The sequence below is a fragment of the Equus quagga genome, chromosome 6 (assembly GCF_021613505.1).
Source record: "Equus quagga isolate Etosha38 chromosome 6, UCLA_HA_Equagga_1.0, whole genome shotgun sequence".
Classification (NCBI taxonomy): domain Eukaryota; kingdom Metazoa; phylum Chordata; class Mammalia; order Perissodactyla; family Equidae; genus Equus; species Equus quagga.
The window spans coordinates 118,973,268-118,991,839 of record NC_060272.1 but is presented as its reverse complement, the minus strand read 5'-3'; the positions used below and the strand labels follow the sequence as shown (position 1 = coordinate 118,991,839).

Below are 18,572 nucleotides of genomic sequence, written 5' to 3'. Positions count from 1 at the left end.
GATGTGGCGCGCGCAAACTTAACCGCTCGGCCACAAGGCCAGCCCCGAAGCTTATCCTTTAATTAGAGTTATTATTATAGTTCCTTTTATGAAATAGAAAACAGTGATAATCAAATTCACTTGTAAAATCCCAAAGTGGTTTAGTTTATTAGTAGCTATTATGGAGTCAGAAGCGTGGACTGAAATAATAAAAACAATAACTTTATTAATATAATGCTAAACAGAAACAACTCACTCTTGGTTAGTCTCATGTCACTGCCGACATTAGCCACAATTAGGCTCTGGTTTTATGCATGCATGGTCTATAACTATATTTAACTTTTCCTTTTCTCCTCTTACTTTCCCCTCTCCTCCTTTCTCATATACATGTTTGTTTAAAAAATCATTGGGATTATTCAAAATAAGAGTAGCCTTATACGTGTGTTATTTTGATGCTGTTACTAGCCTCACCTCATTCTCGAGTTTCAAAATGCAAATTGAAACTTGCAGGAAATCACATTAGAAATCCTTAATTTTGGTTTGGTTTTCAATCTTACTGCATTTGAGCTTTAAGTTGATAGGGGTTGTGGATTTCTTCTCCTTCTTCTTTTGGTGTATGTTTGTGTATGAAGTGGTGACATGATATCAGGGGGAGGAGAGAGGAGGGAATGAACTGAGTAGTGTAGGAAAAAATTATAAAAGGCTTTAAAATAGATCCAAAGATTCCTGCGTATCCTGTTAAGTGCATCCTTCCTAGTTATTGCAATCTTTCATTGGCCATGAGCTAGTTTACCACTGTGTAAATTGCAGAAAACTGATAATGCAAATGGTTCTTGCCCATAGAAATGCAGATTAATTGTGTCTAGTGGAATGCAATTGATTGTTGTCCTGTAGATAGACCCATTTTGCATCTATTTGTAAATTCATTTCAGCATTCTTATTTGCCTAAATATGTATGGTCCTTTCAAATTGCCTTTGAATTGGTTATAACATCTTCCTGGTTCCCTCATTAACTAATGAGGTAAATAAAATCTTTGACAGATGTTCATTTCATATTTGCATGAGAAACATGTTTTTCCCTTTCTAAAATTTTATCATTTAATTAGTGGCCACAGAGGGATCTGGAAAATAGTATATTGGAAAAACAAAATACTGTATAAGCAATTCTACCCCAAATTAATCAGGAAGTCTTTTATATAAACATGTCATTTGGGGGTAAAAAATCACCATACTTTATTGGTACTGATGTTATGCCATATTGCATCATCTTATTTTTAACCCAATCTTCTTTTCTCTATTCCTTTTCTTTAGTTTTGAAAAGTTGGTTCTTCTCCTGATTCTGGGCAATCCTTGAGACATTAATGGAGTAAAAATATTTAGGAAAAGGTGCAGTTACCTAAACCAAAGCTGGGCATCTTGGCATCTGGAATGAAGAGGCATTTGGATATATGAGAAAAAAATTGCAACTGGGTGGGAAAAAACTTGGAAAAGGGAACAGGACACACCTTCTCTCCTCTACATCTCAATTTCATCTGAGATCCAAAGAGCTCATGTAAAACTTTTCAGTTATTTAGGGTCTCTCAATGACATTGAAAGGGAAGATTTTAAAAAACTCCAGGGGCCGGCCCGGTGGCACAGTGGTTAAGTGCACATGTTCTGCTTCTCGGTGGCCCAGGGTTTGCTGCTTCAGATCCCGGGTGTGGACATGACACCGCTTGGCATGCCATGCTGTGGTAGGCATCCCACATATAAAGTAGAGGAAGATGGGCACAGATGTTGGCTCAGGGCCAGTCTTCCTCAGCAAAAAGAGGAGGATTGGCAGCAGATGTTAGCTCAGGGCTAATCTTCCTCAAAAAAAAAAAAAAAACCAACAAAACTCTCCAAAATTATATTATAAATTATTTATAAAAATTAATTAGGGGCTGGCCCCGTGGCCGAGTGGTTAAGTTCGCGCGCTCCGCTGCAGGCGGCCCAGTGTTTCGTTAGTTCGAATCCTGGGCGCGGACATGGCACTGCTCATCAGACCACGCTGAGGCAGCGTCCCACATGCCACAACTAGAAGAACCCACAACGAAGAATACACAACTATGTACCGGGGGGCTTTGGGGAGAAAAATGAAAAAATAAAATCTTTAAAAAAAAAAAAAAAAATTAATTATAAAATCCATAATACCAAGAAAACCTTAAAATTATTATTTAAAAATACAGCTAGAGCATTGAAGTTTTGGGAGAACGCATCCAAAATATGCCTCTACATTCACTTAGAACCACACCTAAATCATTTGAAATAAATGAGAATCTAACTTATTGTGAAAGATCTTCTGTCAAGGATATTTGATCTGAATGTGGAATTACGAAAATATTTCTCAACTGCTGTTGTTAGCTTACAACTCTCTGGAGCTGCAAATAATTCACGCTACTTATGCAACTCATATTGAAGTCTCCAAGCAAAATTTTTCAAAGGTGTCTAGAACACCACTCCACAAAGCATCCGATAGCACTGTTGTTTTTTCATAGGTTCCTCAAATCCTTGAGCATCATGCCTGAGTTGTTCGGGTTTGCGCTGTAAGGTGCCCCAGTAGTATAAGCAAGAATAGAACAATCCTGGAGATTAAAATAACAAAACAAATGACAATTTGGATGCAGCCACTAGTATAACTATTTGAAAAGAAAATTCAATGACTGCCCCATCTATTGCCACTCACTAGTAATAAATAAATAAGAAGGAAGGACCCAATTCCAAAGGACACTAAGGCAGCATGGAGAGAGAGAGCTATAGTTAGCGGCATTTTCCAAGTAGCAGACTTCATTTTCTCATGATAATGATGCCCTTTGGGTTCTTTGAGAGGCAGCAGGCCTCTGCAAGAATGCTTCAATGACTTTCTTACAGAAATGCTCAGTGCTAGAAGAGGGAGAAGAAAGGCTGACTGTATTAAAAGGCATATTTTCCCTTTCAAAGAGACTTTATACTAGAAAGAAATGCTGAGGGAGGCCAGAGTTTTCTCAAAGTCTCAATGCGTCAGGGACTGCCCAGATTTTTGAAGGCCTAGGACCTCATATTTGAGTACACATTAAACTCGTCTTGCAGTTCTGACCTAGCTTTCTTTGATATGGCTCCAGACAAGACACTAGAAGGACTGTTACTGAAGGAGGGGCCTGTTGACCATCAGGAGCTTCTTCCTTAACAGTAAGAGAAAAGCTCATAGAAACACAGTTAAAAATCGGTTTCCAAGAGTGTTTGTCCCACAGTGCTAGATGAAGTAGCCTAAAAACTCAAAGAAACTAAATCATGCCTCTCAGTTCCAGGCACTGGCATGAGGAAACAAAACCCTTTTCCTGTTGTAGGAGTTTCTTTTGGTCTTTTAAAAAGTTATTGTGTCCAAATTTAGTAAAATTTTAGTAGAGGGCTTATTCACTTTATATTTCGTATAGCTGTACTCAGGCAGTGTGTGCTGGCCTCATTTCATCTTGATGGGGTGTTGGGTTATCACGTATCCTGAAGCGAGTTTAAATTCCGTGTCTATTACACTTCAATGTAATCTCAATAAAAATGCTATTTTTTGGAAGAAAAGTATTTTTGGGCAGCTTTGAGCCAGAGGCAGCCTTCAGTAATTTGTACACGACTCTGGCCTAAAATTGCCTTTATCATACCAGCAGCCACCCAAGGGTGAAGGCTTTGGTGCATTTTGGAATTGTTCCTAGGTCAGAGGAGCCCAAGGAGAGTTCCTATCTTTCCGTCTACGCTTTAAAACTCAGTGTGCACAGAGTTTTGGGGAAAAGAGAAGACAGACCACTAACCGTATGTAGCAGACACAAATGAAGCCAAATTACTCTCTTCACAAGTGAAAAATGTGAATACGACAGTCGTTTCTGACCATCTTTCTCTCTCATTGCTTTTCTGACCTATGTGAACAGAACATGATTTAAAAGTTTGGTTTTCCTTAAGGCTAGTCTGATTATTTAAAAAAGCATGTCCCAGGGACTAAAATGCCACTACAGCTTACAATGCTATTAGTGCATTTGTAGTTCTCAGCTTAAAACCAGAATGTAGTTTTTAATGTATAGCATTTTCCCTGACTTTGATAAAAATCTAAAATATTGTAAACTCAGAACACTTTTCATGAACCATTTCTTCTTCGCACGGAGTGAAATTAGTTTACCTTGCAATTTTGTAAAGATTTTTTTCCCTTAATTCAACAAGTTTGGCAAAGCTCTCCAATGAAAAGTTCAGTTCATTAAAAATGACCTTAATGGACTTAACATATATTGGTGGTGACAGGGTCCATGCTTTATTTTGGCACACAAGGATCCCATTAATTTGTCTTTGTCACTCTCTAAGGCTCAGCTGAGCAATAGTTCAGATTTAGCTTTCTGAAAGTAGCTACAGAATGAGCAAGAGTGGAGACGGCAGGAGGAGCTGACAAATTTAGAACTTCTCGGTTTGCAATAAAGGCTTTTCTAATGACTGCATAAAAATGGCTCTGTCTGCTCTCTTGAATTTGTTATTGATTTTTCTGTCTCGGTGCATGCTGGGAGTAACCTATGGGGATCAACTGTATTTAACTCAAAGTTGAGAGAGGATGCTTTTCTGCCCAAGCATTTTCTAAACTTTCCATGTTAATTTTTGCAATTCCTTATAGATCCCTTTGCCTTCAGATAAAGGCAACTAACCCTCAGAATAATCTCAAAGTGTGATGCTTACAAGTGAGTCTTCAAAGAGCATCACAAGTACAGAAGAGAGGTAGGGGAGTGGTAATAGCTGGGGAACAACCAGCCAGATTTTGGGTTAAACTGTACTTTTCTCTGACATGCCATTAAATACAACATGTATGAGGCAGATCCAACATCTGCCTCAATCTCTCCATTTGTAAATGAGTGAATATTATACATTTCTACTCCCTTAAGATGAATGATGCTGGAAAAGGCCCAATCACAACCACAGTTAACACACACAGAGAGCTTCCTGCTTACCAGATACTTTACATATAACTTAATCCTCACAATAACCCTATGATGTAGGTAGTATTATTATGCTCATTTCACAAATGAGGAAATTACAGCCTACAGGGCTAAGGGACTTGCCCAAGGTCCCTGTTGCTAGTGTGGGATCCAAGATTGACACCCAGGCAGTCGGTTACTAGAGCCCACATTTTTCACCACTGTGCACACTGCTGCTCTGCATGTAAGTGCGATCAATAATTAAACTGCTTTTTACTCTGATCCCAGCAGGGCAGTACCCTTGTTTGAGTGCAGAAATACAGATTACCCCTCACCAACTCACAAAGTTGGCAGCATGATGTATTTGAAAAAAATCCAAATTTTAGGAAATTATCTGTGATGTCTATAGCCTGTTTTCAATATATAGGTAGGAATCACTGAGGTACATATACTGGTACAAAATATCTGATCATTTGCCACATAAAAAGACCCAAGAATCCTTCCTCAAATACTAGTTTTGGAGCCAAAGTCAGATTTGATTAAATTCTATCATAATCTGCCAAACATTAGTTCACACTAACATCTCCCCCAAACCCTTTTGGTATATATTACGTTCTTCTCTCATTTATTTCTCATATTTGTGACTTACCATATACTAGCTTAACTATTCTGACATTTTAGCTCAGAGGAACATATGGTAGTGAAGAGAATTGGGGAATTCAATAAATAATTCTCCTACATTCCTTTTTAAATTAATAACACTATCATGCTGTGCATACCCAAATGTCAAATGGCATTTCTTAAAAACAGCTAGCTCATTTCTTCAATCTGTGGATAATTGGCCAAAATTCAATACTTTGGTCATAATTCTATCATTTCTGTGATAACAATGCACTCATGGTTTCTTGAGGGCAAGGACTCTTGGGTTTATTTTTACAGTATCTGTACCTGACCCAAGGCATGGCATAGAGCCGGTGACTTATGAGCAAATTTAGCTTCTTTCATTAGGAGGTGTGAACAATTAGCAGGTCCAATGACTCTCTGAAGACACCTGAAATACATAATCAGCCAGAGAACTTATATGAAGCATTCTACTGTTGCAGAGGATAAAATGGATGAGAATGACTTGGGCAGAGGGAGAAGAGAAATTCCTTCCAGAAAGGAAGGAGTTGGAGGCTAGAGAATTCATGACTGTTGTGAGGCTAAGGGCTGATTCGGTCTGATCAGCATGAGGCTTTAGCTCTGCCATGTGCCAGTTCTCAAAATTAAATGCTTTTGTGCTTTTTTATCCTGTAATTCTAATGCTCAATTCTGTTCTCCTTGAAGATCCTTTATGTTGGTTTAATGATCTGCAAATAGCGTTTAAATTTCTCCATATTAGGTGAGATGACTCTTGATTCTTAAGAAAAGTATCTGTTTCTATATATACAAGATATTATTTTTATTTTTTGTGGCATGAAATTCACAAAGAGAATGCAATTCAGGCAACTTGTATTGAGGATATAAACAGGAAAACTATCTGGACCCATTACTGATGTTTGAGTCCCTAAATTTTCTTTGGGGGAAAATATAAAAACATGTGACACAATTAACACTTCTAGCCACTTTTTCAAAAAATATATGAATTCACATTCTTAACCACTAAGTTAAGTTACTTTCTCAGACAACGTACTGGATATAAATATGGTCTAACATAAGCATATGCTTAAATATTATATATTTAAATACTATTTGCAACAAGATAAACAAGGCATTTAATGACTACAGGATCACTATGGCGACTCTTATCGGCTTTTCATTCTAATTCCTTGTGGATTCTGTTCATACAGATGCATGACAGGAATTTCCCTTTTCTTCTTATTGAATCAGCCTCATCACTAAGCTAATGCCATCTGGCATCCAGATCTTAGTGCTGCCTTCTGCCTGCTTTCCTTCTTCTTCTTCTTCCTTTTTTTAACGGTTCACACCAAGGTTATTTATGGCAATACATTTAAAGCCTGAGTATTGTGTTGAAGCACAAAAATGTTTTCCTAACCATGCAGTAAAGCTGTTAACTGAAAATCTAATAAGATAACTCCAGATTTTTAAAGTGTGAGATCAAGGCACAGAGGACCACCCAATCCTACCTTCAAGAGGACGGCACTGTGGAGGCCCTCCACCTGGTGTGTGCCAGCGTTTGATGGGAGGATGGCTGGTTAAAATGGCTGTGTTGGTCACCAGTGCTCAACAGAGTCACCTGTCTCCTGTTGCTTGTTCTGAGTCCTCCAAGTAGAACTCCTGGCAACTGAAATAAATCTAGGAGGAACCTGGCTTTTCTAGGTGCCCAGTTAGTCCTCCCTTCCATTCCCTGGGATGACTTGATTCAGAGCAGAAAGTCTGGAAAGAGAAAGTCGGAGCATCTGGAGCTTCCAGGCCATAGCTTTTTCTCATGCCTGCCGCCCTTAACAGACTACACGTTCTAGGGCGTTGGGCGGCCTGTTAGTGGCCTGAAGGAGTTAAGGCAATGAAGTTTCCTTCCTATTCCAAGTTAGAAAAGACTTTTTAAGAAGTCCAGCTGATTAACTTCCTGTACAGCAAAAGTAGATGAGCTGTCTTCACATGTCCTAAAGGGAACCACAGTATCATTTTTGCTCCAGAAGTTAAGCTGTCAAAGTGGTCATAATGTATACTTGGCCTGAGGTGGTCATGCTGTTCATGCATACATCTCAACAAAGACTGAAAGTTAGGTATAAAAATAGGAGATTAGAGGGGGCTGGCCCCGTGGCCGAGTGGTTAAGTTTGCGCGCTCTGCTGCAGGCGGCCCAGTGTTTCGTTAGTTCGAATCCTGGGCGCGGACATGGCACTGCTCATCAGACCACGCTGAGGCAGCGTCCCACATGCCACAACTAGAAGAACCCACCACAAAGAATACACAGCTATGTACCGGGGGGCTTTGGGGAGAAAAATAAAATCTTAAAAAAAAAAAGGAGATTAGAAATCAAGTTAGTAATTTCTTTAGCTTATACCTGATTAATGAATATAATTGTACTACCACACTGTTGTTCTGATCCCTCAACAAAAGCAAAATTTTTAAGGCTTAAAAACACCTAGAGCGGCTGGCCCCATGGCCGAGTGGTTAAGTTCAGGTGCTCTGCTTCAGCGGCCCAGGATTTCACTGGTTTGGATCCTGGGTGCAGACATGGCACTGTTCATCAGGCCATGCTGAAGCGGCATCCCACATGCCACAACTAGAAGAACCCACAACTAAAATATACAACTATGTACTGGGGGGACTTGGGGAGAAAAAGAAGAAAAAAAAAGAAAAGAAAAAGATTGGCAACAGTTGTTAGCTCAGGTGCCAATCTTTAAAAAGAAAAAAATAAATAAAAACAGCTAGAGGTGGGTTGGCCCCATGGCTAAGTGGTTAAATTTCTGTGCGCTCTGCTTCAGTAGCCTGGGTTCACAGGTTCAGATCCCAGGTGTGGACCTACTCCACTCACCAGCCATGCTGTGGAGTCATCCCATATATAAAGTAGAGGAAGATTGGTATAGTTGTTAGCTCAGGGCTAATCTTCCTCAAACAAAAAAAGAGGAGGATTAGCAACAGATGTTAGCACAGGACAAAACTTCCTCTCACACACACAAAAAACAAAACAAAAAAAACACCTAGAGGGCCAGTCCCAGTGGCCTAGTGGTTAAGTTTGGCACACTCTGCTTCAGTGGCCCGGGTTTGGTTCCCAGGTGCAGACCTACACAGCTTGTCAGTGGCCATATTGTGGCAGCAGCTCACATACAAAATAGAGGAAGACTGGCCACAGTTATTAGCTTAGGGAGACTATTCCTCAGCAAAAAAAGAGGAAGACTGGCAACAGATGTTAACTGAGGGTGAATCTTCCTCAGCAAAAAAACAAAAAACAAAACCCAAGAAAGCTATTCTCATATATTTGTCAGTGGAAGCAACCAGCTGGGCTCAGTCTGGCATTTAAATGATGTGTCTTGGAGATGGTGTCAAGATGGCAGAGTAGGCAGACTCTGAACTCACCTCCGCCCATGGACACAACAAATTTATACTACTCTTGGAACAATTACCCTTGAGAAAGAACTGAAAACTGGATTAAAAAAAAAATTCCTTGCAACAAGGGACAGTGATGACTGAAGTAGAAAAGGTAGAAATTTCTTTCTGGAGAGAAAAAAGCCACCTTTGAGCTGTGGTGTTTCACAGCCAGCTGGGAGCAATCCTAAGGTACAAAGCCTTCCCTGGAGGAGTGGGGGATCTGAGCAGGGGAGCATTACCACAATAAGCAGCTTTTTGGACTCAGCACAACTGAGAGAAGTGTCATAATATCTGGCTTTCCTGGCTATTAAATACAACAGGGACTAATCCCAGAAAAGTTATCAGACATAAGGGAAAGGGAAGCCTGCTCTTAAAGGGCCCATGCACAAATTCACCTGTTTCAGAAAGCAACCTAAAATCACTAGAAAGAAAGGCACACAGTCCTTTGGTGAAAAGAGACTCACTTGATAGGCTCTAGGTGCATCTAGGTGAGAGGTGAGACCTCCCCAGGGACTGAGACATTGGTGGCAGCCATTATTGTGACCTAGTACAGGCATGCTGACATAGATGCTGGCAGATGCCATTGGAGTTCTTGCCCTGGCCTGTTAGCATAGGGGTCTGCCACACTTGCTAGAACACCAATTTAATTCAGCTTAGCTAGGGCAGGCAGCCCATCCTAGGGACTGGCCCCACCCAACAGCAAGCCCTCAGGCAACTTGTGGGCTGGCATAGGTGGGGTGCCTGGATCCTCTGCAGCTGGGCAAATGGATCTGGCTATCTGGGGCAGAGCATGTGTGAGGAGCAGGTGGAGTGTGTAGGGTGTTGGTGGAGTGTATGGGGCCTCTGCAGTGGGGCAACTGGGTCTGCTTCAGTGGGTTGAGGTACATGCATGGGGCAGGGCTGTATTGATGGGGTATGGCCCTGGGGGCAGAGGAGCTTGTCAGTTGCAGCAGACTTGTGCTTCTGAAACAGTCACATAGGGGAAGAGCGCCACTTTCTAAAACCTGAAACAATTGGGTGCTCCCATGCCTGGGGCAAGCCCCACTCTGCTGCAATCCTAAGAGAGCTTACAACAGCCTTGCAGGCCAGAGGCATACTGCAATTGTCAGCTCCTGAGCCTAGCAACCAGCCATGCTGGGGGCCTACTCACTTAACAGAAAAAATGCAACAGGAATGTGCTATTAGACCTTGCAGCCAACTGTGCTGGGGCTTCCCACACTGGATAAAGTGTCTGAAGGGTCTATAGCAGCCACACACAGCTGAGCATTACAACTAGCTGTCCAGGGAGACAGCCCAGCCTCCCTGGACACCTGCAGTAGGAGCAACCCTGTCACAACAGAAGGACACATGTAGCCTACACAGGGGACACTCCTGAAACATTTGGAACCAGTGACAAGAGGGAAGCACACTGCTGGGACTCATAAGGCAGGTCTTACATAAGGCCAACTCTCCAAGATTGGGAGATTGACTTGACCTACTTAATACATAGATATAAGCACAGAAAAAGGGGCAAAATGAGGAGACAAAGGAATACATGCCAAGAAAGGGAACAGGACAAAACCCCAGAAAAAGAACTAAATGAAAGAGAGTAATCTACCTGACAAGGAGTATCCACTCAGAGTCATAAGGATGCTCACTGATCTTGGGAGAAGACTGGATGAACTCAGTGAGAACTTCAACAAAGAATTGGAAAATATAAAAAAGAACCAATCAGAAATGAATACAACACTGGAAATGAAAAATTCACTAGAGGGACTCAATAGCAGAGTAGATGGTACAGAAGAACAGATCAGTACGCTGGATAAAAGACTAGAGGAAATCACCCAAGCTGAACAGATAAAAGAAAAAAGAAATAAGAAGAACGAGGACAGTCTAAGGGACCTCTAGGGCAACATCAACCATATTATAATTCGTTTTATGGGTGTTCCAGAATGGGAGGAGAGAGACAAAGGGGGAGAGAATCTATTTGAAGAAATAATAGCTGAAAACTTTCCTAACCTAAGGAAGGAAACAGACATCCAGGTACAGGAAGCACAGAGAGCACCAAACAAGATAAAGCCAAAGAGGCCCACAAAAAGACACATTATGATTAAAATGTCAAGAATTAAAGATAAAGAGAGAATCCTAAAAGCCTCAAGAGAAAGGCAACTAATTACATACAAAGGAAAACCCATAAGGCTATCAGCTGATTCCTCAGCAGAAATCTTACAGGCTAGAAGGGAGTGGCACAATATATTTAAAGTGCTGAAAGGAAAAAACCTACAGCCAAGAATACTCTACCTGGTGAGGTAATCATTCAGAATGGAAAGAGAGATAAAACGTTTCCCAGACAAGCAAAAACTAAAGAATTTATCACCAAGAAACCAGCCTTAAAAGAAATGCTAAAGAGACTTATTTAAGTGGGAAAGAAAAGACCACAAATAGGAATAAGAAAATTACCAAAAAAGCAATAAAATCAGTGGTAAAGGCAAATATACAGTAAAGGTAGCAGATCAGCCACCTATGAAGCTAATATGAAGGTCAAAAGACAAAAGTACTAAAATTATCTATTTCCATTATAAGAGGGTAATGGATACACACACACAAACACAAAGAGGTTAGATATGATATCAGAAACATAAAATGTGGGAAGAGGGGAGTAAAAGAGTAGAGCTTTTAGCAAGAGGTCAAACTGAAGAGACCATCAACTTAATATAGATTGTTATATATGCAGGTTATTAAATATGAACCTCATGGTAATCGCAAACCAGAAACCTATCAAAAAACATAAAAAATTAAGAGAAAGGAATGAAAACATAATACTAAAGAAAGCCATCAAACCACAAGGGAAGAAAGCAAGAGAAGAAGAAGGAACAGAGATGAACTACTAAAATACCCAGAAAAAAAGTAACAAAATGGCAATAAGTAAACACTTATCCATAGTTACTTTAAACATCAATGGACTAAATGCTCCAACCCAAAGGCATAGAGTGGACAATTGGATTTTAAAAAAAAAGCCCATATATGTGCTGCATACAAGAGACACCTTCATACTTAAAGACACTCACAAACTGAAGGTTAAGGGATGGAAAATGATATTCCATGCAAATGGCAATGAAAAGAAAGCTGGGGCACCAATCAGACAAAATAGACCTTAAACAAAAACTGTAACAAGAGACAAAGGAGGACACCACAAAATGATAAAGAGAACAATCCAACAAGAGGATATAACACTTGTAAATATCTATGCACCCAACACAGGAGCACCTAAATATATAAAGCAATTATTAACAGACATAAAAGGAGAAATAGACAGTAACACAATAATAGTAGGGGACTTTAACACTCCACTTACACCAAAGGATAGATCATCCAAACAGAAGATCAATAAGGAAACATTGGCCTTAAATGACACACTAGACCAGATGGACTTGGTAGACATATACAGAACATTCCATCCAAAAACTGCAGAATACACATTCTTTTCAAATGCACATGGAACATTCTCCAGGATAGATCACATACTGGCCAGAAAACAGGTCTCAATAAACTTAAGAAGATTGAAATAATACCAAGCATCTTTTCTGATCACAATGGTATGAAACTAGAAATCAACTACAGGAAGAAAATCAAAAAAGCCACAAACATGTAGAGATTAAACAAAATGCTACTGAATAGTGATCAGGTCAATGAAGAAATCAAAGGAGAATCAAAAAATACCTGGAGACAAATGAAAATGAAAATATAACATACTGAAATTTATGGGATACAGTGAAAGTGGCTCTAAGAGGGAAGTTTATAGCAATACAGGCCTGCTTCAACAAAGAAGACAAATCTCAAATAAACAATCTAACAATGCATCTAAAGGAAATGGCAAAAGAAGAACAAAGTCCAAAATCAGTAGAAGGAAGGAAATAATGAAAATCAGAGCAGAAATAAATGAAATAGAGACTAAAAAACAATAGAAAAAGTCAATAAAACGAAGAGCTGGTTCTTTGAAAACATAAACAAAATTGACAGACTTTTATCTAGACTTACCAAGAAAACAGGAGAGAAGGCTCAAATAAATAAAATCAGATATGAAAGAAGAGGAATTACAATGGACACCTCAGAAATACAAAAGATTATAAGAGAATACTATGAAAAGCGATATGCCAACAAATTGGATAATCTAGAAGAAATGGATAAATTCTTAGAATTATAAAGCTTCCAAAACTGAATCAAGAAGAAATAGAAAATTTGAATAGACCAATCACCACGAAGGAGATCTAAACAGTAAACAAAAACCTCCCGAAAAATAAAAGTCCAGGACCAGACGGCCTCCCTGGTGAGTTCTATCAAACATTCAAAGAAGACTTAATACCTATCCTTCTCAAACTCTTCCGAAAATTTGAAGAGGAGGGGGAGCTTCCTAACTCCTTCTACGAAGCCAACATTATCCTGATACCAAAACCAGACAAGGACAACACAAAAAAAGAAAATTGCAGGCCAATATCACTGATGAACATTGATGCAAAAATCTTCAACAAGATACTAGCAAGTTAAACACATCGATACATTAAAAAGATCATACACCGTGATCAAGTGGGATTTACTCCAGGGATGCAGGGATGGTTCAACATCCAAAAATTAATCAATGTGATACACCTCATTAAAAAAATGAAGAATAAAAATCACATGATCATCTGAATAGATGCAGAGAAAGCTTTTGATAAGATACAGCATCCATTTATGATATAAACTCTGAATACAGCAGGTATGGAAGGAAAGTATCTCAACATAATGAAGGCCATATATGACAAGCCCACAGCTAATATCATTCTCAATGGAAAAAAACTGAAAGCTATCCCTCTAAGAACAAGAACCAGACAAGGCTGCCCACTTTCACCACTCTTATTTAACATAGTATTGGAAGTCCTAGCCAGAGCAATCAGACAAGGAAAAGAAATAAAAGGGATCCAAAGTGGGAAGGAAGAAGTGAAAGCATCACCATCTGCAGATGACATGATTTTACATAGAAAACCCTAAAGAGTTCACCAAAACACTTTTAGAAATAATAAATGAATATGTTAAAGTTGCAGGATATGAAATCAACATACAAAAATCAGCTGCATTTCTATACACTAACAAACCAATTAAAAAATGGGCAAAAGATCTGAAGAGACGTTTCTCCAAAGAAGCTATACAGATGGCCAACAGGCACATGCAAAGATGTTCAACGTCACTAACTATCAGGGAAATGCAAATCAAAACTATAATGAGATATTACCTCGCTCCCATCAGAATGGCTGTAATTAACAAGACAGGAAATAAAAAGTGTTGGAGAGGATGTGGAGAGAAGGGAACACTTGTACACTGCTGGTGGGAGTGCAAACTGTTGCAGCCACTATGGAAAGCAGTAAGGAGTATCCTCAGAAAATTAAGAGTAGATCTACCTTACGATCCAGCTATTCTACTGCTGGGTATTTATCCAATAACGTGAAAACACGAATGAATAAAGATACATGCACCCATATGTTCATTGCAGCATTATTCTCAATAGCCAAGACTTGGAAGCAACCTAGGTGCCCATCAAGGGAGAAATGGATAAAGAAGATGCGGTGTATATACACAATGGAATACTACTCAGTGATAAAAAATGATGAAATCTGGCCATTTGTGACAACATGAATGGACCCTGAGGGTATTATGCTAAGCAAAATAAGTCAGAGGGACAAAATCAAATGCTATTTATGATCTCACTCATAAATAGAAGATAAAAACAATAACAAAGACATAGAGACATAGATTGAACTGGTGGTTACCAGAGGGAAAGAGGGGAGGTAGGAGGACAAAAAGGGTGTTTAGGCATATGTGTGGGTTGATGGATTGCAATTAGTCTTTTTGTGGTGATGTAACCTACACAGAAATCGAAATATAATGATGTACACTTGAAATTTATATAATGTTATAAACCAATGTTACTGCAATAAAAAAATTAATTTTTAAAAAGTGGCTAGGGTGTCTATTTAGGCTTGAATTATAATAAATATAAGCTCTAAAATCGGGGAAAAATAAAGAATAAATAAATGATGTATCCTAGACGTAACAATACTCTCATCACCCAGAGGCAAATTGAAAAAACATATTTCGAATAACAGCAGAAGAGAGTTCTGTCGGTCATTTTTCCATCTCCTCCTTTCTAGTGCTAGCATGCTACTGCCCCTATCCCTCAGAAAAATGCAACTCTAACCCTAATTCCTTCTGTGCTAATTGGGTGGCAGGGATTTCTATCCATTCCTCAGCTGACATCGTTGGAAGCAAGCTCACTTTATTGCATTTATTTATAAGATCGTCTGTGCTTGAGCAGCTTCACTGGCTAAAGCCCCACATCTCTTAGTCTCGGTTTGGGGTTGGTTATTGCCCATATTGATCTGTTCAATGGACAGAGACAAAATACCTCGCTTAAAGATGCTCACTGCTGGTTGTCAGGAAAACTTGATAAAAACATGTGCCTGGATCGAGACAAACCATGGCCACTAGTGAAAAATCCGTTTAGAGGGTCTGACTCCCATAAGTGGGTTAAGAAATCATTTATTATATCAAGAAAATATATTCCTCACAATATTCCTACCTTGGTACCATATGAATCAAATATGTCATAAATAAATCAGTCCGTTGCTGAGGGAAAAAAAAAACAGTCAATGTCCCAAAGTACTCCTGAAAGAAAGAGGCTGCAGCTTTATAAGAGGAATCTCAACATTAAGTACATTACCGTAACGTGACCCTGTCTCGACACTTATTTCAGCTATTCTGTGACACTGATATCCGCATTTGTATCTTCTGCATGGCATTTAGTTTAGTGGAACAACAAGGCTGGCACATACTTCTGTTCTCTAAACTTCTAGTTATTTCTTGGTAGTTCAGTTTTTAGTCTTTAATCATAGTTGTCTTCTAAATGTATCTCAGTGGCTGCTTTCTAACACATTTTTTGGCCAGAGCGCTAACCCATTATTTTTTCATTTTGGGGTTACCAAAAGTATCTAATATTCGATAACAGTATCTCCATATGCTAAAGACTTTGAGCTGCTGATTTTTTTATGTTGCTTAATGAGACAGGCTGGTGAGAATATTTCATTTTACATAGGGGGAAATAAATAATATTTGCTGTTTTACTATGGAGCTCTCCGTGTTAGCGGGAGCTCCAGTGAGAGATAATATTTCTGGACTATTGTTCCTGCTTCTCTGTAGCAGCTCAGAAGTGACGGCCACAGCTCCTAGACATTACCATTTAATTTAAGCAATGTGAGTCTCCTTGGTGGGGAGAAGGAAAGACTTGCTGACAGTATATCATTTTTTCATTATACTATGGAGAGTAATTATAGGTTGCGACATACATTTAGAGACTAGTCCATGTGGTTAAAAAAAAAGGAAGAATTAAGACCACGCAAAATTGTGTTTTTAAAATTCAAAATCAATAAAAAAATATTGTGACACGTAGGACCTTTCCTAGGGTTCAGTGCGCTAAACATGTAAAGTATATTAAAATGTGGAAACCGTATACCTTTCATTGCATTATTCCACAGCTGTCATTTATTTCATTTTGGTATAAAAATTGTTCTGAGCATAATTGTATACATTTCCTTTAGCTGGCACCAGCACTTCAATTACAATTTACTTCAATTCAGATTAATCATGCCAAGATGGCAATTCCATTACACCAGGAGTAAAATTTAATAATCTAATATATGGCTATAGTTTAAATGGCTAAAACTATGTGTTTAACTACTTTAGGGATTTTATTAAGATTAAAGTTAAACATAATGCATCTTAATCAGACCTTTCGTGGAAAACATTCATTACAGAATATGTTTGACCACGGTCTAGGCAATGCTTCTGTGGAAGCGTTAAACTCCACTTAAACGGCTTTCGTTTGAGAAGCATCTGATAACGGGAACGATGTTTAATTATCAATGTAAGATGTTTTCATTTAATTTCAACTTTGTTATATTATTTAACTTTGGTCATATTGCAATATTATATACAGGATTATGCTTTAGACAAAATGACAAAATATAGTGTACAAGAGAGCAGAGTTTATTTAGGTAAAATAATACATATCTGGTTTTAAATGTGTTTAACCTACGAATACATATAAGGAGCAACTAGCTCCAATTACATGCGCCCTATTTCTGTGTTTTAAACAGGACCTTAGTGGATTAAAGAGTTAATACCCTCTAAAATGAACTGCTTACTTCCTCTCCAGCAGCAAGAAGGCCTGTTAAGCCAGATACTGGCAGGAGAGAAACGAAAAGTTTTAAGCCTTCATATATTCACGTAAAGGTTGCACTGCGATCTTTAGCCACTGCCTTTCCTCTGCAGTTGTGCAATGGTTAGTTGCTTTTTCTTAAAGCTTTTTCTCAAAGAAGTAGAAAAAGGTGCTGAAGTAACTTCATAGGCTAGAAATAATTTATGTTTTGCTTATTGCCCTTTTAAGTAAGAAATGTGTTACCTAATGCATGAACCATTTTTCTGTGAAACCAAGTGACTGAATATCATTTCTTTACAAATGAATTTTGGTCACTGTACCAATCTGTATTTTGGATTTCTTTTTCAACCTCTTGCTGTTTACGGTGTGAGTCACGAATACAATTTGTGTTCTGGCAAAACGTATGAGGTTTAGATTCAAACAGGATGATTCTGAGAAAATTGCTTTTGAACATATAGATTATAATGTTAACTTACATCCCCAGTAAAATTTAAACTCTGGGTTGAATTTGGAAACTATTTCATATCCTACCTGCTATCCTGTGAGCTCCAGGATGGTGGGGAACATGTCATATGTACCCATGCATAGCACAGAACCTAATACTTGTATTAAATAAATTAATATAGAAACCATCAATCTGAGAAATTACTTTGGTCACAAATGAAATTCATCAATGAAGTACTTTCCCTTATTCTTAAAAATGATACTGCAAGGGCCGGCCCTGTGGCCAAGTGGTTATGTTGGCGGGCTCCACTTCAGCAGCCCAGTGTTCTGCCAGTTCGGATCCTGGGTGCAGACATGGCACCGCTCATCAGGCCATGCTGAGGTGGCATCCCACATAGCACAACCAGAAGGATCTACAACTAGAATATACAACTATGTACTGGGGGCTTTGGGGAGAAGAAGAAGAAGGAGAAGAAAAGAAGATTGGCTACAGATGTTAGCTCAGCTGGCAATCTTTAAGAAAAGAAAAAAAAATGATGCCACAGATATACCCATCAGCATTTTCTAGTAGAATCAATATACAGCTATTGAACAATCAATTGATCAATTAATCTGTGTTTATTTCTCCTCGTTGTTTCTTCTTCTGAAGCATCTGGAAAATTTGTGTCTACCGGTGTTACAAATTTCATGGCCGTAAGCAGGTATGGGGCTGTGATCACTAGGCAAAGACCTGGTAGCCATTTGATGCCAATCCCAGCAAGAAAGGGAAAAGAAAAGCTAATAAACTTCCTCTGCCCTCAGATAGATTTTACTCCCCCTTTAATTTTTGTGAGTGGCTATATTGCAAGGCTGGGAGATAAGGAGTGTGAAAAGCTGCCCAGACTTTCACATCAAATCTATCTCACATCATCAGATGCAGCCTGGACCTTCCCACCTTTGACCTCTTGGAAAA

The 18,572-nt window shown here is 39.0% G+C and overlaps 1 protein-coding gene across 3 annotated transcripts in view; it reads right to left on the bottom strand.

Annotated features, from left to right (window-relative positions):
- Positions 1-18,572, bottom strand: part of ADAMTSL1 (ADAMTS like 1) — a 362,288-nt gene that overhangs the window by 174,280 nt on the left and 169,436 nt on the right. The window lies entirely within an intron of this gene.